Below are 27,329 nucleotides of genomic sequence, written 5' to 3' on the forward strand. Positions count from 1 at the left end.
CCGGTTAATAGGTTAGTCCCAAAAATAATATAAAAGTGGGAAATAAATCCCAATATAGTCCAAAACAGTAGATAATATAGCATGGAGCAATCAAAAATTATAGATACGTTGGAGACGTATCAGGCATCCCCAAGCTTAATTCCTGCTCGTCCTTGAGTAGGTAAATGATAAAAAGAGAATTTTTGATGCGGAGTGCTACTTGGCATAATTTCAATGCAAATCTTCTTAATTGTGGTATGAATATTCAGATTAGAAAGATTCAAGACAAAAGTTTATATTGACATAAAAAATAATAATACTTCAAGTATACTAACAAAGCAATTATGTCTTGTCAAAATAACATGGCCAAAGAAAGTTATCCCTACAAAATCATATAGTCTGGCTATGCTCCATCTTCACCACACAAAGTATTTAAATCATGCACAACCCCGATGACAAGCCAAGCAATTGTTTCATACTCTAACTTTTTCAAAACTTTTTCAATCTTCACGCAATACATGAGCGTGAGCCATGGATATAGCACTATAGGTGGAATAGAATGGTGGTTGTGGAGAAGACAAAAAGGAGAAGATAGTCTCACATCAGTTAGGCGTATCAATGGGCTATGGGGATGCCCATCAATAGATATCAATGTGAGTGAGTAGGGATTGCCATGCAACGGATGCACTAGAGCTATAAGTATATGAAAGCTCCAAAAGAAACTAAGTGGGTGTGCATCCAACTTGCTTGCTCATGAAGACCTAGGGCAATTTGAGGAAGCCCGTCATTGGAATGTACAAGCCAAGTTCTATAATGAAAAATTCCCACTAGTATATGAAAGTGATAATATGAGAGACTCTCTACTATGAAGATCATGGTGCTACTTTGAAGCACAAGTGTGGTAAAAGGATAGTAACATTGTCCCTTCTCTCTTTTTCTCTCATTTTATTTTATTTTATTTGGGCCTTGTCTCTTTTTTTATGGCCTCCCCTTTTTTTATTTGGGCTTCTTTGGTCTCTCTTTTTTATTTTTTTATTTTTCGTCCGGAGTCTCATCCCGACTTATGGGGGAATCATAGTCTCCATCATTCTTTCCTCACTGGGACAATGCTCTAATAATGATGATCATCACACTTTATTTTTCTTACAACTCAATACTTAGAACAAAATATGACTCTATGTGAATGCCTCCGGCGGTGTACCGAGATATGCAATATGACAATGATGGAATGTGTCATGATGAACTAGATGCTGGAAAGTTGCATGGAAATATATCTCGGAATGGCTATGAAAATGCCATAATAGGTAGATATGGTGGCTGTTTTGAGGAAGGTATATGGTAGGTGTATGATACCGGCAAAAGGTGCGCGGTATTAGAGAGACTAGCAAAGGTGGAAGGGTGAGAGTGCGTATAATCCATGGACTCAACATTAGTCATAAAGAACTCATATACTTATTGCAAAAATCTAGAAGTTATCAAAGCAAAGTATTACGCGCATGCTCCTAGGGGGATAGATTGGTAGGAAAATACCATCGCTCGTCCCCGACCGCCACTCATAAGGAAGACAATCAATAAATAAATCATGCTCCGACTTCATTACATAACGGTTCACCATACGTGCATGCTACGGGAATCACAAACTTTAACACAAGTATTCTTTAAATTCACAACTACTCAACTAGCATGACTTTAATATTATCACCTCCATATCTCAAAACAATTATCATGCTTCAATCTTTTCTTAGTATTCAACACACTCAAAAGAAAGTTTCACAAATCTTGAATACCAAGCATATTATTATTAAGCAAATTACCATGCTATTAAGACTCTGAAAATAATTTAAGTGAAGCATGAGAGATCAATAGTTTCTTTAAAACAAATCCACCACCGTGCTCTAAAAGATCTAAGTGAAGCACATAGAGCAAAATTATCTAGCTCAAAAGATATAAGTGAAGCACATAGAGCAAAACTACTTAGCTCAAAAAGATATAAGTGAAGCACATAGAGCATTCTATCAAATTTTAATTCATGTATGGCTCTCTCAAAAGGTGTGTACAGAAAGGATGATTGTGGCATACTAAGACACAAAGACACAAATAATACAAGACGCTCCAAGCAAAACACATATCATGTTGGTGAATAAAAATATAGCTCCAAGTAAATTACCGATGGAAGTGGACGAAAGAGGGGATGCCTTCCGGGGCATCCCCAAGCTTTGACTTTTTGGTGTCCTTGGATTATCTTGGGGGTGCCATGGGCATCACCAACCTTAGGCTCTTGCCACTCCTTGTTCCATGATCCATCAAAAGAATTCACCCAAAACTTGAAAACTTCACAACACAAAACTCAAAATAGAAAACACGTGAGCTCCGTTAGCGAAAGAAAACAAAAGACCACTTCAAGGTACTGTAATGAACTCATTATTTATTTATATTGGTGTTAAAACTAATGTATTCCAACTTCTCTATGGATTATAAACTATTTTACTAGCCATAGATTCATCAAAATAAGCAAACAACACACGAAAAACAGAATCTGTCAAAAACAGAACAGTCTGTAGTAATCTGTAGCTAGCGCGAGCTCTGGAACCCCAAAAATTCTAAAATAAATTTCTGGACGTGAGTAATTTATCTATTAATCATCTGCCAAAAGAATTAACTAAATAGCACTCTTCAAATAAAAATGAAAGCAGTTCTCGTGAGCGCTAAAGTTTCTGTTTTTTACAGCAAGTTCAACAAGACTTTCCCCAAGTCTTCCCAACGGTTCTACTTGGCACAAACACTAATTAAACACAAAAAACACAAACAAAACATAGGATAAATAATTTATTTATTACTAATCAGGAGCAAAAAGCAAGGAATAAAAATAAAATTGGGTTGCCTCCCAACAAGCGCTATCGTTTAACGCCCCTAGCTAGGCATAAAGCGAGGATAGATCTAGGTATTGCCATCTTTGGTTTTAGAGAGAAAGAGAGCAAACTTGTTATCTATGGAATTAATCTTTCTATTTTGACAGAGTACATGTCCATTAATGGTAGAAGAAAGATTAAGAATGTTGCGGAAATTAGTATCTAGTCTAGCTTTTATCTCTTTAATAGATTCGTTTTGGTAAGAAAGCGAGAGAGATGTGATTTCAGTTTTCTCATTAATGGGATGCCCAAATGTAGTTTTCATTCTCTCATAGGTATCTATGGGGTCCCCTTCAAGAAAACCCCCCTCGAAAATAGAATCTAAAACTTGTTTAAACGAAGCGGGTAGCCCAACATAAAAGCTTTTTAAGTAAACCTCAATTTGATATTGAGGTACATAGCTAGCCTAGATCTTTAACAGCCTATCCCAAGCATCTTTCAAAGATTCATCAAGTAAATAATGAAAAATTCTAGAACCATCTTCATCAAAATTACTAAGGTTTTCATTGATAACTCCGGCAAGTTGTTCTATAGTATTCCGATTCATGAGTTTAGATAAGATAGTAGGATTGTCTAAAGCACTAGAACTTGGGGGAGAACCCCCAACGCTTCTTGGTTCTGACATGGCGAGGGAAAAAGGCAAATAGAGAGGGAGGATAGAGAGAGAGGGCAAATAAAACGGCAAGGGTGAATTGGGGGGAGAGGAAAATGAGAGGCAAATGGCAAATAAAGTAATGCGAGAGATAGGGATTGTGATGGGTACTTGGTATGTTGACTTTTTGCGTAGACTTCCCGGCAACGGCGCCAGAAATCCTTCTTGCTACGTCTTGAGCTTGCGTTCGTTTTCCCCGAAGAGGAAGGGATGATGCAGCAGAGTAGCATAAGTATTTCCCTCAGTTTTTGAGAACCAAGGTATCAATCCAGTAGGAGGCCACGCTCAAGTCCCTCGTACCTGCACAAAGCGATAGCTACTCGCAACCAACGCGATTAGGGGTTGCCAATCCCTTCACGGTCACTTACGAGAGTGAGATCTGATAGATATAATATTTTTGGTATTTTTGGTATAAAGATGCAAAGTAAAAGGTAAAAGCAAAGTAAAAAAGCAAAGCAATATTAAAGTGATGGAGATTGATATGATGAGAATAGACCCGGGGGCCATAGGTTTCACTAGTGGCTTCTCTCAAGAGCATAACTATTCTACGGTGGGTGAACAAATTACTGTTGAGCAATTGACAGAATTGAGCATAGTTATGAGAATATCTAGGCATGATCATGTATATAGGCATCACGTCCGTGACAAGTAGATCGAAACGATTCTGCATCTACTACTATTACTCCACTCATCGACCGCTATCCAGCATGCATCTAGAGTATTAAGTTAAAAACAGAGTAATGCCTTAAGCAAGATGACATGATGTAGAGAGATAAATTCATGCAATATGAAATAAACCCCATCTTGTTATCCTCGATGGCAACGATACAATACGTGCCTTGTTGCCCCTTCTGTCACTGGGTAAGGACACCGCAAGATCGAACCCAAAGCTAAGCACTTCTCCCATGGCAAGAACTACCAATCTAGTTGGCCAAACCAAACAGATAATTCGAAGAGACTTGTAAAGATAACCAATCATACATAAAAGAATTCAGAGAAGATTCAAATATTATTCATAGATAGCCTTGATCATAAACCCACAATTCATCGGTCTCAACAAACACACCGCAAAAAGAAGATTACATCGAATAGATCTCCACAAGAGAGAGGGAGAACTTTGTATTGAGATTCAAAGAGAGAGAAGAAGCCATCTAGCTACTAACTATGGACCCGAAGGTCTGAGGTAAACTACTCACATTTCATCGGAGAGGCTATGATGATGTAGAAGCCCTCCGTGATGACGGCCCTCTTCCGGCGGAGCTCCGGAACAGGCCCCAAGATGGGATCTCGTGGATACAGAAAGTTGCGGCGGTGGAATTAGGTTTTTGGCTCCTGTTCTGATCGTTTGGGGGTACGTGTGTATATATAGGAGGAAGAAGTACGCCGAAGGAGCAACGAGGGACCCATGAGGCAGGGGGCGCGCCCCCACCCTCGTGACCGCCTCTTTTGTTCCTTGGAGCATGGTCCAAGTCTCCTGGATCACGTTCGATGAGAAAATCACATTCCCAAAGATTTTATTCCATTTGGACTTCGTTTGATATTATGTTTATCCGAAACACTGAAAGAGGCAAAAACAGCAATTCTGGGCTGGGCCTCCGGTTAACAGGTTAGTCCCAAAAATAATATAAAAGTGGAAAATAAAGCACAATATAGTCCAAAACAGTAGATAATATAGCATGGAGCAATCAAAAATTATAGATACGTTGGAGACGTATCAATGGCCAGCGTCGGAGTTGCTCCGGTGGCCTCCCGCGGTGGCGAGCTCGCCGGAGACGTTCGGAAAATCGCTACGGGGCACCGTTTCATGCGGTTTTGCTTGCGTTCGAACGAGGGCTCAACGCCGCGTCGCGTGGTGTGGTCGGTTGGGCTCGCGACTGGCCGGAACTACGCCGGCGATGAGTGAAGGCGGCGGTGGGGTTTGGGACCTCATCGGGATCGCGCTACGGGGGTCGACGAGGTGGGCAGGCGGCACGAGCGGCCTCGACGGGCTGCACTGAGCACGTTCCCGTGCTCAGGCGAGCATGGCAACAACGGCGGCCAGCTGCTCGGCGGAGCAGAGCTCGGCCATGGCGGCACGGTGGCTACGGTAGCGCAAGAGGCTAGGGGAGCGAGGGGAGAAGAAGCGGGGCTCACCGGGCGACACACACGATGGCCCTCGGAGGTTTAGGAGCTGCAGTGCAGTGGATCGACGTCGGCGAGCTCCTATGATCCGAAGTGGAAGACGAGGCCGGGGGAGCGTTCGGAGGCGCCCGGCGTCTTGCGGCTCGTCAGGGAGGCGTAGCCGAGGGAGGCGGAGCGGTTGGACAGGTCAGTGAGGCGAACGGGTCTTGGTGGCTGCGAGGACGACGGAGAACGGCGGCGACCGCATCGGTCTCCTCTCCAGAACGAAGGAGATGGAGAGGAGAGAGCTGGATCTGAGGGAGGAGAGATGCAAGTGGGGGTGGGGAGGCGCGCTCGTGGCGGCCTTATCCCCTCTGCGGTGCGCGCTGTAGCGACGGAGCCGGCGAGGTGGTCTGGCGGGGACGGGCGCCCGGCTCGGGTCAGGGGAACAGGGGGAAGAGAAAGTTGACCGGGGGGAGTGGGCCACTAGGCCGGCTCGAGTGGGCCGAGGCCCACTAAGGACAAGGGCTCTGGCCCTTTCCTTTTTTTATTTGCTTTCCCTTTTTCTTTTCTTTTATTTTTTTAGCATTTCTATTTTTGCTATTTTAGGCCACCTACACATTTTGCAAAAATGTTGGTTCACCACCAACATTACCAGAAGAATACTTTCCACATGATGAACATTTTAGTTTTCATGTTTGAGCATTTTGAATTTCACAAAAATTTGAATTTGAATTCAACTGGAATTTGAAAGAGAGAGGAGACAAAGATGATCAAGCACTTGTTTAGCAAAATAATTAACTTAACCCCAGGGGTTACTGTAGCATCATTACACCGGGGTGTTACAAGCATCAACCATCAACTCTGTTGTGTGCTGCAATTTGTGATGCTATTGTAGGCATGTTCAAACTACTAGATGAACTAGGGTTCATCGTGTGCCTAAAAATGCATGAAAACCAATTTTTTTGACTAAAACTAATTCGAGGGATCGAAAGAGCTTACTTCTCTCGTCGTGGAGGCATCTTGATCTGCAAGAATGGTGAAGAAACAGAGGAGATCGAGGGAGGGTGAAGAGGAGGACAGACCATCACTCCTCTGTTCTCTCGGGCGGTAGGAGGAAGAAAGGGGGTTGGCTTGGTAGGGTGGGTCCCACTAGCCCCCCTCCCCTCCCCACGTGCGCGACTTTTACCTATTCGAACCCTACCGTCGGACTTGTTGGCGGTAGGGTATAACATCTTATCGTCGGTGGCTCGGGCGGTAGGGTTGACATAGAGTTGACGACCCATCGATGGGTGCTGACGTGGATAAGTGCCCTACCGCCGGAGCCCCTAGTGAGAGGTAGTTATACCCTACTGCTAGCGGGTCCGGCGGTAGGAAAATGGTCAGATCTCAAAACAGATTAGGATAAGGGTCAAATCATGCTTAACTTGCTAAAAAGGGTCAAAATAGTGATTTTGGCCTTGCGAGGGAGTGCAAGGCCATCTTCATCATCGTCAACGTCAAGGGCCTAGAGTTGTTGACCATGTGGTTCGGTGAGCGAGTCGAACGTCTGTGACCTATTCTACAAGGCGCACCAACCGGTGTTGTGTGTCCCCTTCTTCGACAAGCTCGACTCGATCACCGTCAATCGGCAACGACATGGGGCGGGTAGCACTACTCAAATCGTTCAGAGGGTGATTTAAGTTTTTTTTTAGAAAAGAGGGTGATTTAACTGGTTTTCGAGTTTATACGGGGATTTGATCCATCAGGAGGGAATTTTTTTTTTAGTCCATCACGAGGGATTTTTTTTCTTTTTTGACAAAAATCAGGAGAGATTTGTGGGGTATGCTTTCCTCTTCAAGCAGGGGAGATGGGCTTTGATGAATTAGGCCCAGGGCCCGGACGGCACTACACTGAGCAAGCAAACCACCCTTCCTTCCAAAGAGATTTCCCCAAATCGATCTCCACCTAGGTCGCCGCCGGCGAGGCGATGGCCAGCCTCAACGCCAAGGCCAGCACCGGCCGTCTCCGCGTCTACGGTCCGGCGCTGCATGACTACGGTGCCCCGCTGATGAAGGAGAGAGAGCAAGAAGCGTCACTCCTCCTCCTCAAGATCCGGCACCACTACGAGGAAGCCCTCAGGCGGCTCACCGTCCGGTGGCGCTCCGACGTCTGCTTGGGCGTCTGTGTCGGACTGCTCGACCCGGTCTCCAACATAATCGCCAGCACCCTCCTCGCCGCCGCAGAAGCTCCAGTCGACACGGGAGGCCCGACGGCGGTGGACGGGCCCAAGCTCAGGGACATGGAGCGGCGCTCCCTGGACGGCCTCGTCGCCTTCCTCACCTGCTTCTTCCCTTACCTCGCCGATTGGGAGGCCGTCCGGTACCTTCTCCTCGCCGAAGCCGACCCCATCGTTGCCGCGCGCATCGTCATCGAGTACCGCGGCGTCAGGTGCTTCCGCGAAGGCTCCGCCGCCGCCCGCGGCGCCCTCAAGCTGGCCCTCAACTGCGCCATGGTGGCCGCCAAGCACCCGTATCCCTCGCAGCTCGCCGACGTGTGGCTGTCGCTGAGCTCCTCCCTCCACACTGTTGTCCCCCTGCTCTCGGATGTGCAGCCCGATTTCCCCCGCGACATCCTCCAAAGCTTCCACACATTGGTCAAGGAGACGGCACATTCCCCACATCCTCCTCCTGATGGCAGCCTCGTCAGGCCATGGAAACTCGCATTCGTGGTCACTGACGCGAGTGCTCCTCGATACGATCCATGGATTCTACCTGCAGGCTCTCGCCAGATTGCCGGTTGGTTACCACCGCAGCCTGCTCGATGCCGGACATTGCTACGGCCCGTTTGACCCCGTCTCGAACATCATCGTCAACACCATCTGGTACCAAGCCAACTTCCCACCACTGAGTCAGCAAGACGAGCTCGACATTGTCGGCACATTGTGCCTAATGCGGATTGAAGCACGATCCTTCTACGGACTTGTCTCCTTCCTCTGCACCTGTTACCAAGATCTCAACGCCGATCAGGCCATAAGGTTCCTGCTCGACACGGCACTCAATTTGTCCGCAACAAAGCACTGCAGCAGTGTCAAGGAAGAACAAGAAGCCTACCGGGCTGCTGCCATTGCGGCATGGCACCCCAGACCCGACGCCCAAGCAGGATTCCTCAGTTCATTAAAGGCGATGTTGGTAGCGCCTCGTGTCCTGTCACTGCTACAAGATGGAGGCCAGTATCAGCTCTCCTCTCAATGTGTCCACCAGATACACACGCTATTGTGCTCTGAATACCATTCCATTGTTGGTGTCCCAACCCATCAGCAGAGGCCAGCTCCCATTTCTGAACGGCAGTTCCATTTTACCATGTCTGAGGGACGTAAACAGCGAAGGGCTCATAGAAGGATCTCCGCAAAGGTCAAGGCTGCACTAATGAGATATGAGAAGCAGAATTCAGTGAGTTAGTTTATCCCTCGGATACCTCTATATTTATTTTTAACCAAATTATATCAACCAAAAACCTACACGACCTCCCTTGATTCATTATCAGACTGACTGAAAGCCCTGCAGTTCATCTTGTGAAAGTTCATATATCTTTTTCGTTTATAATCCTACTGAATCGTTGCCACATGTAAACAAATTTTGGACAAGCCCAAGAAGTTTGCTTCACTGCATAATTGACGGGCCCCTGTCTGGCAGGTCCCCAAAATTTTGGGGCCCCAGTTTTTTCCTGAAGTACCATATACTACTATTAGTTTTACTTTCATTTTTTAGAGGCTGTTAGTCTTATACTCTACTTCATAGTGTTAATCATTACATTAGCTGGGAATTGTCAAGGCAATAAAGAATATATCATTTACTTCTTCCTGGGAATCTGCACTGCTGCATACGCATCCCTCTCAGTCGTGCACCACACTACTAGTCATGCACAGCAATCTTTTGGTTTTTCATTTACTAGTTACTACTCATGCACCACACTGCCCCATTGCTCATCGGCTGATAGTAAGAGCTTGTGTTCTTCTTCTACTGTGACTGCACTCATTATGGGTAAAAAGAATTCTGATAAAGAGCTTCCATTCTTCTTCTACTGTGACTGCACTCATTATGGGTAAAAATAATTCTGATAAAGAGCTTCCTTTCTTCTTCTACTGTGACCGCTCTCATTATGGGTAAAAATAATTCTGATGAAGAGCTTCCATTCTTCTTCTACTGTGACCGCTCTCATTATGGGTAAAAATAATTCTGATAAAGAGTTGTACGTATAGTAAAAGATACTCGGAGATTTTTATTCCAAATGAAACTGCGTATGACCCATTGATATTTCAAATATTTTGGAACAACTGGGCTCTTTTGCAATACAATTTGGTAAGTTTTTCAGTTACTGTTGCATCGACAAAGATAAGTATTTCGAAATAAAAATTGTTGGTGCCCTACTTCTGATTGAACAATAAAGACAGCTAGGGATAAAAACAGGTCTTCCCCGTAATTGCCTTTTAATAGCTATAAAGACCCACTTTTTAGTTTCGCACCGATCCTCCACTTTATTGGGTAAGATCCTGATGATTGAGTTAATTCCTACCCGAAGGACAAGCATTATCATCTGGAGCTCTAGAATAATGTTCAAACAAGTAGTGCTATGAGATCAAGTTTGATTAGGATGTGCCATGAGACCGTAGTGGTCTGAAAAGAGGGGATATTGATCTTCCCTTAGTTCTACTTTACACTCACTTGCTGATTCACTTGCCTCTTGCAATCTTACAGGGACACTCTTATCGGCTTCATGTGGTGTGTGGTGTGAATGAATGTGTGTCAGGTCCTGACAACTGCGAAGGCTCGGGCTTGAAGCCAGGACTTGATCCTAATGATGACTACTCCCATCACACCCATGCCAACTTTCTGGCGACTCGAAATGTGGCCGGCATAGTTTCAGCTCCTGTACTCTTCTTTGCCGAGCTTAGCAACCACGACGACGACCAGGATAGCCAGCTTCTGTGTTGCCCCGTGGATTTGCCACCACCAGGCGCTGGTATATACACACGTTCCTTCTCCTCTGTTTAAGGTTCCTTTTTTTCATCATATGGATATGGTTCTTCATAAATAGTTCTTGCTCATGTCATGCGCTGCCATCCATGTCTATTGTAGATGATATGTAGATGGTTACATTCACTAGGAAGTTGATAGTTTACATACCACAATCGAATCTGGCTGTAATCGTTGAATTAGTTAAGTAGATTTCCTAATTTGTATGATCATATTGTTACAAACATTCTAAAGGACCACAAGTATACTGCCTGTTTAGCCTGAGCAACTGAAAAGTAGGCTTTTGCACACGTATAAGCAGAGTCAATTCATCAGCATAACTTTCCAAGCTAGAGCAAAATTCCTGCTAAAAATTCTTGGAAAAATTAAGTGTATGCAGATTCATCATAATTTAATCTCATTACTGTGTGCTTCATCTTGTGCATCTTTTTACAGCAGGACTAGTCCGCTGCCTTTTCTGCGAGCATCAAGGAATCAGGATTGTGCACCCGGCCCTGGAGAGATTCCATGGGCACAAGGCGGAGTTCGAGAAGATGGTCCGCGGAGAAAACCTGTACAATAATGACTACTATCCCGAGGGCGACATCGAGCCCTACACTAACCATCAAATCTTAAAGCACAGTGAATATGTTGCCAGGTGGGTGCACGACGGACTCGACGAGGATTGCATGTACCTCGGTAGCAATGACTTCAACATCGAGGAAGATGAAAGCGAGGAGGAGGTTGACGACCTGGAGTAATATGTGACGAAGAATCAAGTGATGGTGAATAGAGTAATTCATTTTGCTGTGTTGGGTGTAGTATTCGCTTGCCTGCACTGATGATCCTCGGTTAAGTAGCAGCAGCTATAGTTCATTTATTCGTTTATAATTTATATAGGATTAGCAAGTCTGTCCGACCTAACAAGTAGTTTTTGGAACCAAAAACTGCCTTTCTATTTACAGTGCATATCAAAAAAAAGTAACATTGTTGTGTGTGCTACTGTAGGTATTAGTGCAGGATAGAATGTGCATGATTTGCATCTATCATGTCTGGAACGTCTTGTCTGGACATCTAGGGCTCCTTTGGTTTAAAGGAATTCTATAGAATTTTTGGAAGATTGAAATCCTTAGAAATTTTTCTTACGTTGGTGCTTTGATTCATAGCATTGGATTTTATAGGAATTTTTCCTATGAAATCTTTTGTACTACATTTCATAGAAAATCTAACATCTACTTCAGCCTCTTTTTACAATTTCTTTATTTTTCCTCTTGCCTCAAACACTCCTTGCTAATCTTAGACGGAGGGAGTAGCTGGCAAAATTCAAAGAAGATTGATTTTTTTTGGCGTGAAACATTGACAAAATATTTGTTAGCTTGCAAAATTTCATCACCATATGTCATCCGTGGAAATCGTGAAAAAAAAAATCAATGCTCCAAAATGTTATTTTCAAACGCATTTTGGAGCATCAATTTTTTCCCCACATTTCCCACGAATGTCATTTCATGATCAAATTTTGCAAGCTACAAAAACATTTGTCAATGTTTCACACAAAAAAATCCAGAATACTGTCCAGGAAATCATGAGAACCCTCAAAAATTCTTGAAAGAAGCAGCAAGAGCCAATCCGGTCCAGAATACTAGAAAGCAGCCCTGCGGAAACAAGCTCTGGGATTTTCTCATTTCGTTTCTTAAAGCTTTGGCTTTAGTACAGTCTACTGTAGCACGAAATCTAGTTTCAGTCTTGTAGCCACAACAATCAGGACAAGCGCTGTCCCAGGCTACTCTTCAAGCAAAAATTCTCACCTTATTCGGCAAAGGGGTGCTCCAATTAGTTTCCACATTTCTCGTGAGCAATCTCCCGCCTCGCATGGGGGGTTTAGCTTGTTATTATTACCTTATTTCGGTCAAGCATCCCATGTCTTTCTGTGCCGGGCACCATGTTCACGCCCTTCTGCGTTCGTGTCATGTGTTGTATCCTCACTTGTACTAATTCTCTTTCCTCTATTAAACATAGCAGAGATTTACACACACACACACCTTTTTTTAACAAAACAAACAACATCAGTATTTAACCTACATAATCCCTCTGTAACTTAATACTCCCTCCGATTCTAAATACAAGTCTTTCTAGAGATTTTAATATGGACTACATACGGATGCCAACAGATTCCAAAGAAACAAACAGTTTTCCTCTTTTCCAACTGGGCTAACCCCTTTCCATTAATCGCTCAACCGAGATATTTAGTTCTTACAAGATCAGCAAACTGGGAATGGAAAAGAGAGGCAGAGAGCCGAGGGGAACCCGCTGTGAGTGATCGCCATCAAACTATCAAAGCACTCGCTACGTGAAAACCTGGTATCACCTGCAACCACAACAGTAGAGTTCAATGCACTAGAGAGAACTAGAGACAAAAGGACCACAACGTTTAAAGGAGCAGAAAAACTACGGCCACAGGCATCAGCAATACACAAGACTCCTTGATCACCAGCACCACTACTCGTCTCCATAATCATCCGACTCATGACCGTCGTCTTCCTTGATGGTGAAGTCATTGCTACCTAGGTACATGTAGTCCTCCTCGAGTCCATCGTGGATCCAGTTCGTAATATAATCGCTATTACTTAGAATGCGGCCGTTGTTGTACACCTCCCGGTAGTAGCCGTTGTCATATAGATCTTCTCCGCGGACCATCTTCCCAAACTCCACCTCGTGCCCATGGAATCCCTCCCCACTAGCCGGGTGCACAATCCTGATCCCTTCTAGCTCGCAGAAAAGGCAGCGCACTGGCTCTGACACACGTATGCAGACCACAATTAGTAATCGTAGCAGAGATTTACACGCACTTAATTTTTTTTAACAAAACAGACAACATCAGTATTTAATCTACACAATATATAAACATATACTCCCTCTCTAACTTAATATAAGATGTTTTTAAAAAACGTCTTACATTAAGTTACATAGGGAATACTTCCTATCTTGACTTCAGAAGTAAGATTCTGGTGAGTTGATTGTGTGTGTGATATGAGCATCAGAACAGTTAATGAAGATCCATATCTATCTATCTGATGGTAAAGAAAATCTTATCTTAAACATAAGAGCGGGAGCATACCAGCCCCTGGTGTTGGAAAATCCACGGGGCAACATAAAAGCTGGCTATCCTTGTCGCCATCATCGTCATTGCTAAGTTCAGCAAAGAAGAGTACTGGAACTGAACCTACAGAGCCAACATCCCGCATCACCAGAAAGTTGGCATGTATGTGATGGTAGTAGTCATCATCAAAACGAGTTTTTCGCTTCCAGTCACGGCCAGATACGGATATGTTCACACCGCAGATGACATGAAGCTGATAACAGGCGTGCCCCTGCAAGACGGCAGAAAACGAGAAAATCAGCAGGTGTGGCATTCGAATATAATTAAGGGGAACTTCCAAATCATGCACTGAAATAAATAAATAAACTTCTTGGCCTTAGCCAAACTCTGTTTACACGGTGCCGTGTGTGGCCACAGTTCAGCGGGATAATCAAAAGGAATACATAAATGAACATTTCGAGCTTATCACAAGAAGCAGCACATTCAGTCAAGCTAATAAGCGTCCATGGAGGTTGGTAGCAGCAAGTTCCAACACATGTTTTGATCAAGTAGGCCTTTAAACTGATGGAATTGCTATTAAAAGATGTAGAGGTTTCTGTGGGCTGTAGGATAAATTAACTAATCAAAGGAGGTCCATCAGCTGTTTTGGTCGAGTGGCTTTTTCTTGATGTAATTTTGGACACAAACAAACAAATATATATAGAGGTATCTTCTGAGGGATAAACTAACTCACCGAATTCTGCATCTCATATCTGCTTAGTGCAGCCTTGACCTTTCTGGAGATTCTTTTATGATCCCTTCGCTGTTTGCGTCCCTCTGACATGCTGAGATTGAACGCCCGTTCGTAAACGGCAACTGGCTGCTTCTGCTGGGCTGACATGCCAGTGGAATTGAAAGCAGATGACAAGAGCATGGCAAGCTGCTGGACACACTGAGAGGAGAGCTGTTGTTGGCCCCCATTATCTGTCAGCAGCGACAGGACTTGAGGCTTCCAGCATGAACAGAGGAATCCTGCTTGGGCATCGGGTCTGGGGTGCCATGCCGCAATTGCAGCAGCCCTGAAGGCTTCTTGTTCTTCCTGAACACCGCTGCACAGCTTTGTCGCGGCCAAGTTGAGATCCGTGTCGAGCAGGAACCTTATGGCCTGATCGGCATTGAGATCTATGTCATGGGTGCAGAGGAAAGAGACAAGTCCATACAAGGAGCGTGCTTCAATCCGCATCAGGTTCAAGGTGCCGAGGATGTCGAGCTCGTCCAGTTGACTCAGTGGTGGGAATGTGACTTCGTACCAGATGGTGTTGACGATGATGTTGGTGACAGGATCGAAAGGGCCGTAGCAATGGCCAGCCTTGAGCATGCTCCGGTGGTAACGAGACCGCAGCTCGCCGCCCGGCATCCTGGCGAGCGCCTGCAGGTAGAAACCATGGATCGTATATAGGAGCACTCGCCTTAGTGACCAGGAATACTGGTGGGTCACCTTGGCGGCGTGCTCACCGCCGAGAGCAAGGAGGCGGCCTTCTCGAGGGTGTCGAGGGAGGAGCACAAGGACAGCCAAACGCCTGCGAGCTCGGAGGGACACGGATGCTTGGCGGCCACCATTGCGCACTTGAGAGCGAGCCTGAGGGCGCCGTTGGTGGCCGCGGAGCCTGGGCGGAAGCACTTGGTGCGGCGGTCCTCGACGACGATGCGCGCGGCGACGAGGGGGTCGGCTTCGGCGAGGAGAAGGTACCTGACGGCCTCCCAGTCGGTGAGGTAAGGGAAGAAGCAGGTGAGGAAGGCGACGAGGCCATCGAGGGAGCGCCGCTCCATGTCCATGAGCTTGGGCCCGTCGACGCCGACGGGATCTGCGGCGGCGGCAAGCAGGGCGCTGACGACTATGTTGGAGACCGGATCGAGCAGGCCGACGCAGGTCGCCGCCTCGAGGAAGCGTAGCAGATCGGGGTGTGAGGCGAGCAGCTTGACGGCTTCGTCGCGGTGGTGCCCGATCTTGAGGAGGAGGAGTGATGTGTCCTGCTCCCTCTCCTCCATGGACAGGGCGCCTTCGTGAAACAACGCCGGGCCGTAGACGCGGAGATGGCCGGCGCTGGCCTTGGCACAGAGGCTGGCCATCGCCTCGCCGGAAACCTAGGTTGAGATGGATCGATCGATTTGGGTGGGGGAGCGGTTTGTTTTTCTTCTTTATTTTGATAGAGGAAATCCTTTTAGAAGAGGAGGCCGGGAGGGGGGCGGGGGGCGGCCGGTGCTGGCATTCGCCTCACCGGAGAGCTCGCCGGAGACCCAGCGATGGAGGTTTGGGGGATTTGGGACGGAATTCTATCGCGGGATGGAAACCTACCTGTTCCTTCTTTGGGCCGGCCCACTAGCTCACTTTATTTTTTGACAAGTCTAGCGAGCGGCCGGCCTAAAATGAAATTCTTTTTGTCCCTTAATCTATAAAGGGTAATAATTTATCCTTGTAATTGATATTAAAAAATTATAATTCATAAGTACCATGTAAACAGAAAGTGTTACAAAAGCATCCGTATTAATAGGTGTGAGCACATTTAATTCAAGTTTTGAAATTGAGGGTGCTTGCAAACTAAGATAAAAAACAGATAAGTGGGCGCCAATTAGAGGTAGGAATGTAAATATCATTTTCTTTTATACTCCCTCTGTCCCATAATCTAAGATGTTTTTTGACACTAGACTAGTGCCAAAAAAACGCATTACATTATGGAACGGAGGGAGTATGAGATAAAGAGTTCACCATTGATTGATTTATTTTTATATTAACCACCCAATCTTTTAAAACTTTGACACGAGTTACATCATCAATCACTAGTGGGATAATCTCACGGGTTGGTTCATCAAGCCACTCCGAAGCATATGAGCAACAACATTACATTATCTAAAACAATGCTGGAAAACAGCTACACAAACTAAATTATAGCAGTCGTCAAAGATGGCTGCAGGAATGCCCGCTGATCTTCCACCTTCTTGCATGATGCTCATGAAATCTGAGTTGTTTGAATTGGTTGCAATACAATCCTGTTTCAGCCGATGGACTGTGCCAACTGTAGACCGAGTTTCAGAGCTGTACCTTCCGCAGATAAGACGTCCATGCGGAGATCAATCTTTCAATTTCAGGCTGCAATGAAAATCCCATCGGCGTAACGAATTACAGCAACGGAAGCGCCCGCAAGAAGGTCTACATCAAAAGCAGCATTGACATTCAACTTCACCTGACCTCTTGGTGGTTTGATCCAACCACCATTTCTTTTCTTCACCGTGGGTGTCTGCTGCTGCAGTTTAATTTGCAGTAAGAGCATGAACAGACATAGTGATACGGCTGGTAATGTGCAATCAATGGTTAAGTTCTTTTTTACAATAAAGTTCTTTTATATAGACAATGAGATATACATTTTTTTAATGGAATGATTCCAACAATTTAATTTTTGGTGACATGCGTTAATATTTTGGTAGTAAAATCTTTGGTCAAAATACAAAGGGAATCAATAAACCAGTTAGTAAATTTTTGGTCAAAATACAGAGGAACCCAATGAACAGTAGAGGTAAATACAACGGGAGTTATAAAATTTGCACGCGACGGTCAGTTTGGTATATAAACTTGCAAAATACGTGTTTCTGATCATCAAACCTGCACGTGCGTGCAAATACGGTCACATCCTACGGTATCCGGCCAAATGTGGCGGGAAGTGACTGGCTGCTAGCGGTTGGTTGCTGAGAGCACATTGGATTTTCTTGCAGAAAAGACCCTTGCATTTTTTTATTTGCATAGAAGCCCCCAGATAAAAAATGTTAATAAGGGGCTGCTGCGCACTGTATTTTTTTTCACAAACACCTTGCATTTTATTTATTTATTGTGTAACAAGCCGCTCAAATAAAATGAAAAATGGATGATGGCAAAGTTAAAACCCACGACCTGCTTTAAGGTGCAGTGTAATGATAGCCACCAGATCAAATAAGGCGAAAAGTTTAACGAAGAAACATACGGCACGGTTCGACCTCATGGTCGCTGCCCCGTGCGTGTGGTTTAACCACCAGATCAAATAAGGTGAAAAGTTTAATGAACAGATGTTGATATTAAATAACAAACACCATTTTATCTGGTCAACTCTTCATGTCTACCCAAAACAATATGCATGGATTTATTTTAAAAGGTTTTTCTTAGAGATAGTTAGACTTCCCTTAAGATGTAGCTTAACATGTAATATTACATGATTGGCATTTTTCAAAACACATGATTAATATATTTGTATACATCAGAAACATTTTTAGCATGATTAATATTCTTTGGAAACAATATTACATGTTTAGCATTTTTTTTTCAAATACACGTCTAACATTTTACAAATACATAGTTAACATTTTTTAAATGTAAGTTTTGATGTCCATTAATTTAATACACACTATCCGTTGTAGGTATACATCTAAAAACAATTCTATACCAGTTTGACATTTTACATATATGACTAATAGTTTTCCAAATACAAGTTTTTAAGGCTTTATTCAAATACATATTAAATATGTTTGGATGTTAGAAAACATTTTCAAAACTATATGACATTTTATTACATTGTATAAACATTTTTAAATATGTTATGAAACATTTTATAAATGCAACGTATGTTTTTTTTCATTACATAAGTATATTTTTACAACCTTTCAACATTTTTAAAAAGTTTACGTGATGGCGGCTGCTACAAATCGTCCGGAGAAATAATAATAATAATAATAAACACGTTTAGATTTATATGATTTGGTGGGTGGGGAGGCCCGCACAGGCAAGTCCTGCAAAGTAAGCAGTGTCCGTGCCGGCGCCAGCCTCTTCCCCCTGCAAAAATTGCCGTGCGGGTTTTGAACCCGCACCGCGAGCGGCTCTCACCGCACCGCTTTGTTTTCCTTACTCATTAGTTTAAGGCAACCTTCACCGCTAGCCCCTCCCCCCCTATTTGTACGCCCCGCGCCTTCGCCCGCCCGCTCCGCTCCGCGAGGTGGGACTAATCCATCACCCCCTTCCTTCTTCTTTCGTACTGTACTAGGCCGCCATGGATTTCCTTCCTGGGCTCCCACGGCCCACCTCAAAAATCCCCTCTCAGTCAACTCCGCCGCCGTTTTCCCTCCAAAAAAAAAAGTCAACTCCGCCGCCACCTCCTCCCTGCTTCGTCGGCTGCAGCGTCGCCCTCCTCCTCCGCCTGGCCCGGACGACAGCCGCCGGCCCGAGGGTTGCGCACTTCTTCGGCACACACACCGCCGACGGCTTCGCCAAGGTACGTTCATGTGCGCCGCCGCAGCCGAGATTACATGGAACGTCGGCCCGACGCACACCCTGCTCCACCAACCTCACCGCATCTGGCCTCTGCCGACCCCTCCATCCCTCCTGATTTGCAATTCAGGCATAGAGGGAGATCAACAAGCTTCCAATATAGTGAATCGAAGCACCTCAGACTGGCAGCACTATGTCTTGTTGAAACATTCATGCGATTTTCTGTGATTTAACCATGCTTTCTTACACAATTTGAGATTTAATGTTGAAGCTGGTACTCACAGGGTCATATTTACACCAGTATGCAGATGTGGCTTGATCATGTGGAAGCATGTGACCAGGAAGGATTGCATCTGAATAAATTCACACGACAGCAACTGTATTAATCAGGTTAGTGTACTGTTAGTGTCATGTTTGTCCATTCTTCATTGTGTGATGTGAACCTCAATTGATATCTGTATTATACTCAACTGAACAGTCAGGTGTTAAGCTCTGAAACTTGTTCAAACTTTGAGAGGGGTGTTTATTTTTACCTAATCAGCAATTGTAACGGTAGCCTGATAGGTCACTTGCTGAAATTCTATAGTATGTCACTGTTAAAGGTCACAAACAGACAGAACCTTCCACTACTAACCTACTAGGTCATGAGCTGCTTAAGTTAATAGGACACACAATGACTGAACCTTCATAGTAGCTAGTCCCCAATCAATATCACATTAACTGGATTCAGACTCATGGGACTGTGTCTTGTTTGTTATTAACTGGATTCTTGATAGTTTTATCATTTCATTTGACTCACCCGATTTTAAGGTCTCAAAGTATAATAGCTGCACCGTTTCTTCTGTTTCGTCTAAACCAGATCCTACTTTGCTTCATTTAGTCCTCAGTGTAGGTTTAACTCATCTAAGGCTTCCTTCTGTAATTAACAGCTGTTTGTGCTTGTGGAGCTGGTGTCCCCAATTTTGGAAAGTATGTACTTATTATTTCCATTCATAAACTTGCAATCCTAAATTTCCAGGTGGGACCATTATAATAGAAATATTGTTGTTTCCTTGATAATCCATGTTTGTTGTTGTTCTATAGCCAATGAATGATAAGATCAAGCAAGCTATGGTTGGATCACTATCTGGAATTGTTTTCTCGACACGACTGAATTTGTTTATTTTATTTTCCAAGTGTTCATTATTATCGCACTAAATACCAGGAAAACACACACCAAATAACCCATGTTAACTTGATTGCTTTTTCAGCTGTACTATGCTCGTGAATGACTACACAGTTGAGTTATATCTGATTGCCTTTTATGTTTGTCACTATGTTATTTGCGCCTATTCAACACTGGATGTGGTATAAAATACAAATAGGCACATATCCATGGATGAACTGCTGGAAACTTAGAACCTTATTTTCCTTTTCTTTGTATAGTAATTTTGTAATAGCAGAAGTCTTGCTTGCTCGTTCAGAAGAGTAAAACACCAATTTGTCAAAATATATTCCACCTTAACCTGTCGAAGGCATACCATCCTGTCGCAATAATGTTTCAGCTTTTAATACGTCCAAGGCACTGTCTAGACTATGAACACTTTCCTTTCCGGGACTGCTTAGAATAAGGAAAATGTTTGTACGCGGGACTGCGGGACGTTGATCGTAGGAAATCGTATGGCAGGAGCACTTGCTGGCCCCACCTTATCTCTTTGTTGTCCCCTCCCTTAGAGAAAGTCTTAACCAAGCATTGCTTAAAAAGAGAAATAACTGCAACCATTGATAGAAAAGCTTCGATCGTAATTGAGAAAAGCTCCAACCATTAATAGAGAAAACTACAACCAGACACTGTGCAATCAGAAAAGTTGCAACCGTGATAGAGAATGTTTCAATCATATGTGTGGAAAGTTTCAACCGGCGAGGGGAAAAGCTACGACTGGCAACGAGGCAAAACTTTTTGCTGCAACCGTATCGTTGTTTTGCTACTACCGGTGACTTTTCTCGCCTAATCCATGGGAGCAGAGCTGTGCCCCGCGATGACGGCGACATTTTTTGTTTTGCTGCAACTGTCGATGTTTTTTGCTACTATAGACGAAGTATTTTGCTACATCCATTCAATGTTGTTTTTTACTTGTGGTTGTCGACCGCGCAATTTGTGCAGCGAGCGTTGACGACGGGCCGCGGCGGCAGCGGCGCTACATCCATGGAGCATCAATGACAGGACTCCAAATTCATGGGTTCGAGCTGTCGATATCAAAAACCGCAGAGTGCAAAGTGTGGTCAATTCTGGTCCTCTACCCAAAGGATTGCCATGTGTGGACGCAACCTATTGCACTTGCAGCATAACCAAGTGTACCAGTTAACAGTCCAGCTGGTAATTACTGAATGTACCAGCTAGCAGTCCATCACATATGCCTTCTTCTCAGATGTTTAAATTGCTTTGAGTAGGTACTGACTAGAATATTACAGTCTTTAATCAACCAACAACAAATAAGCAATTTGATTCCTCTGAAACTCCCATGATCACATATCATCCAAGGAAAACCATATTTGGCCAAATATCAACAAATAACACACAACAAGTAAGACATTCAAGCCACATCCTGAGACTAAAAGCAGAATAGCTCTACAGCATATGGCATAAATACTTAACGGGGACTCCTCATTGTCACCATGGTCTTGCGTCTCAAAGAAGGGAAGCGGAGTAATGTTCTCTTGAAGAAAATAAGGAGTAAGCATAAAGTCTTCCGCCGCTTCACTTTGTGTATTTCCGATGAGCATACCATCAATGTCGAAAAGTTTGAGGTCCACATCATCAGGAAACTGGATCAGTAGCTCACGCTCATTCACCACAGCCACCTTAAATAATCTACGCATCGAACGGAGTGGCCACCTCGGCACCGCTATCATCAAGTTGATCAGGTACTTAGGCTGATCACAATGGGGAGGAACTTAGGAGTAACATCACACTCCAATACAACTTTGCTTATGTGTCACATATTTAATGAAGAGAGAGGTGCTTGTGGTATACTAGCTAAGTTACCGGAACATCACACACTCCAAGAAACAATGAGTCTATAGCCTAATAAATACATTGTTGCATGACACTATATAGATGTTCCTACCCATTGTGGAGGTAGTAACATAGTCTAGGGAAGTGTGTAAGTTACTAGACTATGTTCTTGCCCATTGTGACCAGCCTTAGAGTCCCAGATCTCTGCCTCATATCCTTGCATCACCTAGATGTTTATGACGAGGCCCTCTGCATTGCTGCACATGGCGAGCAAGCCCTCCATCTCCAGCAGGCACGCCATAGGAGTATGACTCTCTAGGGCAGGGCCGCGCATGTCGAAACGTTTCTGTTGCTGTGCAGAACACCACTATGCCGCTGTCGTACTAGTGAAGATTTTCGCGGTGGAGAACCGGCGCAAGGGAGATGGCCAGCAGGTCCTTCGGAAACGCTTCCCGGAATGAAAACGAGAACACTAACGGGTACCCGATGCGCCTTGGGGGCTCATCAGATCCCAAGGCGAGGATGCAGTAAACATCTAAATGGTTCCAGTATAGTACCCGGTACTCTCCGCTAGCTGGTGCCGGTAGAAGCCGGCGATTCTGATTTCAGTAGAATAGTGTGCCAGCTGTTGTGTCTGAGTGGGTGGCAGGGTTGTAGACACAGAAGGATCCTTGGTGGGCTGTGCTGGAGACGACGAGGAGTCCGTCAGCTGCGCAGTGAAGCACGACCAGGCGCTCAGCTTCCTCAGGCGGGAGGACATCCACGAGCTTCCGGTTGGCGATATCGATACCCGCATTGGGGCAGACGACATGCGACGGAGGTGAGAGGCCGAGTCACAGTCGCCGGTCCAGAAGTAGATGATCGGGAGCTTGGGCTGCCGGTGGTGGTGGCCGGTCAGGAAGTTGGGGCTGGAGGTGCCACAGCGCCATGACTTGTGGACGGCGCGGCAGCGGAAGACATCCTTCGACGGCAACCGCACCAGTATCTCTCCAAAGATGACCACGTATGGCAGGTCGTCCAGGATTGTCAGGCCATTGCTGTCAGGCATGTCTGGCCGGTGATGGACAAAACAAAAGTTCAACTCGTTAGTAAGACAAATGGAAGAAAATGTAGCTCTACTACTCTAAATCAAATCGAGCAAGAGCTTCCGAACTGTTTGTTGACGAGCAAACGAGGACGAGGTGCTGCCTAGGATAATGAATATGTAAATGTAAGAGCTACTACAAGGGGTAATCGGTGGAAGCCAAAAGTATGGGTGAGAGTTACAAGGGTAAGTGCATGTGGACGTTAGGAAGAACCAAGATGCGCTGCAGTTCGAGGTCACTGCCCTTCGTGGGCCTGCTTTGGGTGATTTACGTCTGTTCCCACCAGCAATTTTATCTTCCTGTTTACTTCGGCCTGTTTCTACCGTTTTCATCACTTTTATTTATCTTTTCATTTTTCTTTCTTTTACCTTCTAAAATTTTACGGACATTATTAAAATCCACGATGATTTTCCAAAAACCATGATTTATTTTTTTATAGAAAACACATATACTTTCTAAATCTGTGAACATTTTTTTATTCAAGCATAAAGATCCAGATGGTAAGGATAAAATACAGTATCTTATTCTTAAGGATTCTGAAATTGGTGAATGCTTTTACAATTTGCCGACCTCCTTTGGAAATTGTGACATTTTTTAGTTCCTAGACATTTTAAAATATTTCAATACTATGTTCCTAATATGTCAAAAATTCAAGTTGTTGGTCTTTTTGAAGGAAACGGATAAAAAAAGGAAAACCGAAAAGGCCAAGGGCATGAAAGTCGGTTGAGAGTTGTGTGCGCCAAAATGATGGCGAAATGTATACAGCGCTCCTCCATGGACTGGTCCAGTAGAGATCTCCTTTTCCCATTTTTTTTTATTCTTCATTTGGCTCCGGTTTTCCTCTTAGATTTCTCCGATTTTTCTTATTCACATTTTATTAAAATCATGCATTTTTTTGAACTTGGGAACAATTTTAAAATTCCTTTTGTAAAACATTTATCTTTTTCTTAAGTGAGCTACATTTAAAAAAAATCTTCAATGAACTTCAAATATGCAAACATTCTCTAAATATTCCACACATTTTTTTTAAATTTCATGTTTTTTATTTGTCAACATTTTTTTAACTGATAGGAGCAGCTTCCTGGATCCAACCCTTGGAGGGTCTGACGAAGATCAGTTGTGACGGGGTCGTGGCCATACTAGAGATGAAAGGGGTTGTGGGTGCAATCTGCCGAAGTGAGCAAGGTGTATTCTTGGGTGCGTCTGCACTTGTATAGGAAGGAGTGACTGATCGGGCTATGTTGGAAGCGCTTGCTTGTAGGGAGTCTCCCATGCTTGCAAAAGATCTTATGACCAACCATGTTCAGGTGGCGTCCGACTGTCTTCGGGTAGTCTCTGAAATCAATCAAGGCAACAATTATGGTCCCTGTTGCATGATTCTAAAGGACATAGAAAATGACACAAAGGATTTCTTGGTGTCCATCTTCGGACACGAGCATTGAGAAGCAAATGGGGAAATGCACCGTATTGCGGAAAATGTCTACGTCCCTTGAGGTTGTCCATCATGTTTGGTTTTCTACTCCCCTAGTTCATCTTTGTATTCCGGTAAACGTTTGTGATCAATAAAGAACTTGTTGTTCCACTAAGAAAAGAATTCACATCCACCACTAAAGAACGTGAATTCTCGTTCTATCACTAGATTTCACATATATTTTTGTGACTAAACTTTTTAAAATGCGCAACTGGCATAACTTAAAAAGGCAAGGAACAGAAAATGCAATCTTAATACTAGAATACAGAAGGCAGGTGCACCAATTGCACCACATGCAATTGTGCAACGGATATGTTCCCGTGCTTCTGCAAAGAGATGGTCTTGGTTAGTAAGTACTTCCTCCGTTCACAAATATAAGATGTTCTATTTTTTTTTGTGAATCGGATGTATATAAGACACGTTTTAGTGTGTTTGTCCACTCATTTCAGTTTATGTGTAAATATACAAAACATTTTATATTTGTGAACGGCAGACTAGTTGAGAAGATAAGATGCAACCGAGGCGAGAAGTAGCATATGTCAAAGCATCCAACAAGATTTTGGTGTACCTAGGAACATGAAGAGGATAATAGTAAGAAATCTTGCTCAACAAATTTTTACCCAGGACCCGATACAACACTTGGCTAAGGACAAGACAATTGATTGAAAGAATTTAATTTTAAGAAACAAATACCCTAGTAGGCCTAGAGCAAAGCTTTAAAAAACCTTAACCAAAATAATTATTCTAAAAATATTTCTGTAGACATGACTCTTGGTGTTTCATTGTTTCAAGGGCCAGGGATCCCATGACGAGCCAGGGCTAGACGAATTTTAGTTTGGAGATATATGTCCCAAACCTAGGTTGTGGTCGTCAAATTATATGTGCTGAACTTATGTTACAGTTTATTGTCATCGTTGAAATAGACACACAACATAAAGAGTTTAGTTTACGAAGCAGTAAAGTACGTTACCGCAAAAGGAAAGACAGTAAAGTAAGCAAAAGCTGAGTATTTTTGCAAAAGCCGAATTGTGACAATCAACCTCCATTTCTTTTCTTTTCCTTTTCTTGAGTGTAACTTGTTGCAGTTTTTTTTCAAGAATCGGGCACCCTCCGTGGTAACCTCCGAGCTAACACATGTCGGAGCTACCTGAAACCAAGCTCTACATAATTTATTACTGCAACCCTCTCTAGCTAAGCTAAGAGTGTGCGACTTTACTAACCGACCATTGCACCGAGACTATCCTATAATACTGAAAGGATTTTAGTAAGTCCTTCACCTCCTGAACAAATTTCCCATGAGCAGATAAGTCCTTGAGATCAACCTCCATTTCAAACATGGCACAAGCACGGTCTTACGTCTGCAACAATCTGAAAACTCGAGCTAAAAAAAGTAGGATCGGAAGCAAACCCACGCGAATCAGGTGTCTATATAAGCTGGAGACGGGGGCATCCGCGCACAATTAAGATGTAGCTGTACTATATTCGATTGATTTAATTGAACTGCAGAAATTGGAACAACAAACAGTACTGCACAAGTCAGAGCAAGATCGATGTGATGTTGTGATTGCTCTGTTCTGACTTTCGGTGATGCCTACGTTAGTTGACTTGTCGGCCCGATCGCTGTCAACTAGCAACTCGATCAAATCAAGATAATTAATTCGGCACTAGTTAAATTTAACCTGAACGGCAGGTCGTAATCATGGATTCATGGTTCGCTCTGTTGGTTGCCGGAGCTGTTGGCGGAGACAAGATGCAGCATTAGTGATCAACCAGCAAAGGAGATAAACAACCAAACGTAGAAATCCAGTAGTACCAGGACTAAGTAATGAACCGAGACTCAACTAAACTGCTCTTTTATTACTCCCTCCATCCCGAATTAGTTGTCTTAGATTTGTCTAGATATGAATAAACTAATTTAAGATGGAGGTATTATTAGATAACCTTGTTTCGACGTGTTCATGGATTGGTCCTCGTAGCCGCTAGTTTTGACGTCCGATGTTTCTGAGAGTTATCTTGTGTAAGAGACAATTAGTTTGCAGCTCATCATCGGGTCGTGTCTGCTCAGAGTGGGAGCAATGGTGGTGGTTGTTGGCTTGGCCGGACCATTACCAAAGGCTGGTGGAGCGGTCATGCGGGGTCTGGACAAAAGCTTTGTGGTCGATGTGATCAATGCTGGCGAGAATGGTGCCCTGATGCATTGTTTTCCTTTTGGAAGGCGTTTTCGAAGGAGTCACACTCTATCTCTTTGGCTGGTGTCACTATTTTGGTCAACTTTTGGTGTTATTTTTTCCCTTTCAATTGACTTTTGGCCTAGTTTTTCTTATAAACCAGACACTCTGTATTTTGTTTTCGTTTTTTCCTATATTGATGAAATCCGTTGCGTTCCTGCCTTGAATCATGAAAAAAAAAGTGCCCCAGGAACACGAGGGCAAAAAAACTCTATATTAATGGAACAAAACTCTATTACCTCGCAAAAAAAGCCATATGTATGCGGCGACATTAATTGTTGTACTCGACACATTTATTTGCACGTACCTTCATAACAATACACATGAGCACATGATAAACAAATGTATAGTTTTTTTTTTGCGGGAAAACAAATGTATAGTTTCTTTGTGGTAATCCACTGGTCATTTGCACGAGCAAGCAATCCAAGTACGTCACACCTTTATGCTAGTAGAAACTCGCGCACTTCACAATAAGGATTGCAGCTTGTTTTTTTGACACTGTCATAATGTCAAAAAACAGTTTATATTTTGATACGGAGGGAGGAATATCTCT

General features: G+C 43.9%; 1 long non-coding RNA gene, 1 other non-coding gene and 2 pseudogenes across 3 annotated transcripts; 2 read left to right on the forward strand and 2 right to left on the reverse strand.

Annotated features, from left to right (window-relative positions):
- Positions 1–7,509: 7,509 nt before the first annotated feature.
- Positions 7,510–11,636, forward strand: LOC123102111 (uncharacterized; annotated as a pseudogene).
- A 1,167-nt stretch (positions 11,637–12,803) lies between these two features.
- Positions 12,804–16,022, reverse strand: LOC123102113 (uncharacterized; annotated as a pseudogene).
- Positions 16,023–18,498: 2,476 nt separating this feature from the next.
- LOC123109115 (U12 minor spliceosomal RNA) lies at positions 18,499–18,655 on the reverse strand. Its single transcript, XR_006452409.1, has one exon. It is a non-coding gene; the product is annotated as a U12 minor spliceosomal RNA (small nuclear RNA).
- A 209-nt stretch (positions 18,656–18,864) lies between these two features.
- Positions 18,865–21,857, forward strand: LOC123106418 (uncharacterized). 2 transcript variants are annotated; one of them, XR_006451328.1, is made up of 3 exons: positions 18,865–19,001; positions 19,299–19,387; positions 21,141–21,857. It is a non-coding gene; the product is annotated as an uncharacterized lncRNA (long non-coding RNA). The 2 variants fall into 2 exon arrangements; XR_006451327.1 differs by lacking the exon at positions 21,141–21,857 and adding an exon at positions 19,927–21,128.
- Positions 21,858–27,329: the final 5,472 nt, after the last annotated feature.

Source organism: Triticum aestivum, chromosome 5A (genome assembly GCF_018294505.1).
Source record: "Triticum aestivum cultivar Chinese Spring chromosome 5A, IWGSC CS RefSeq v2.1, whole genome shotgun sequence".
Taxonomy (NCBI): Eukaryota; Viridiplantae; Streptophyta; class Magnoliopsida; order Poales; family Poaceae; genus Triticum; species Triticum aestivum.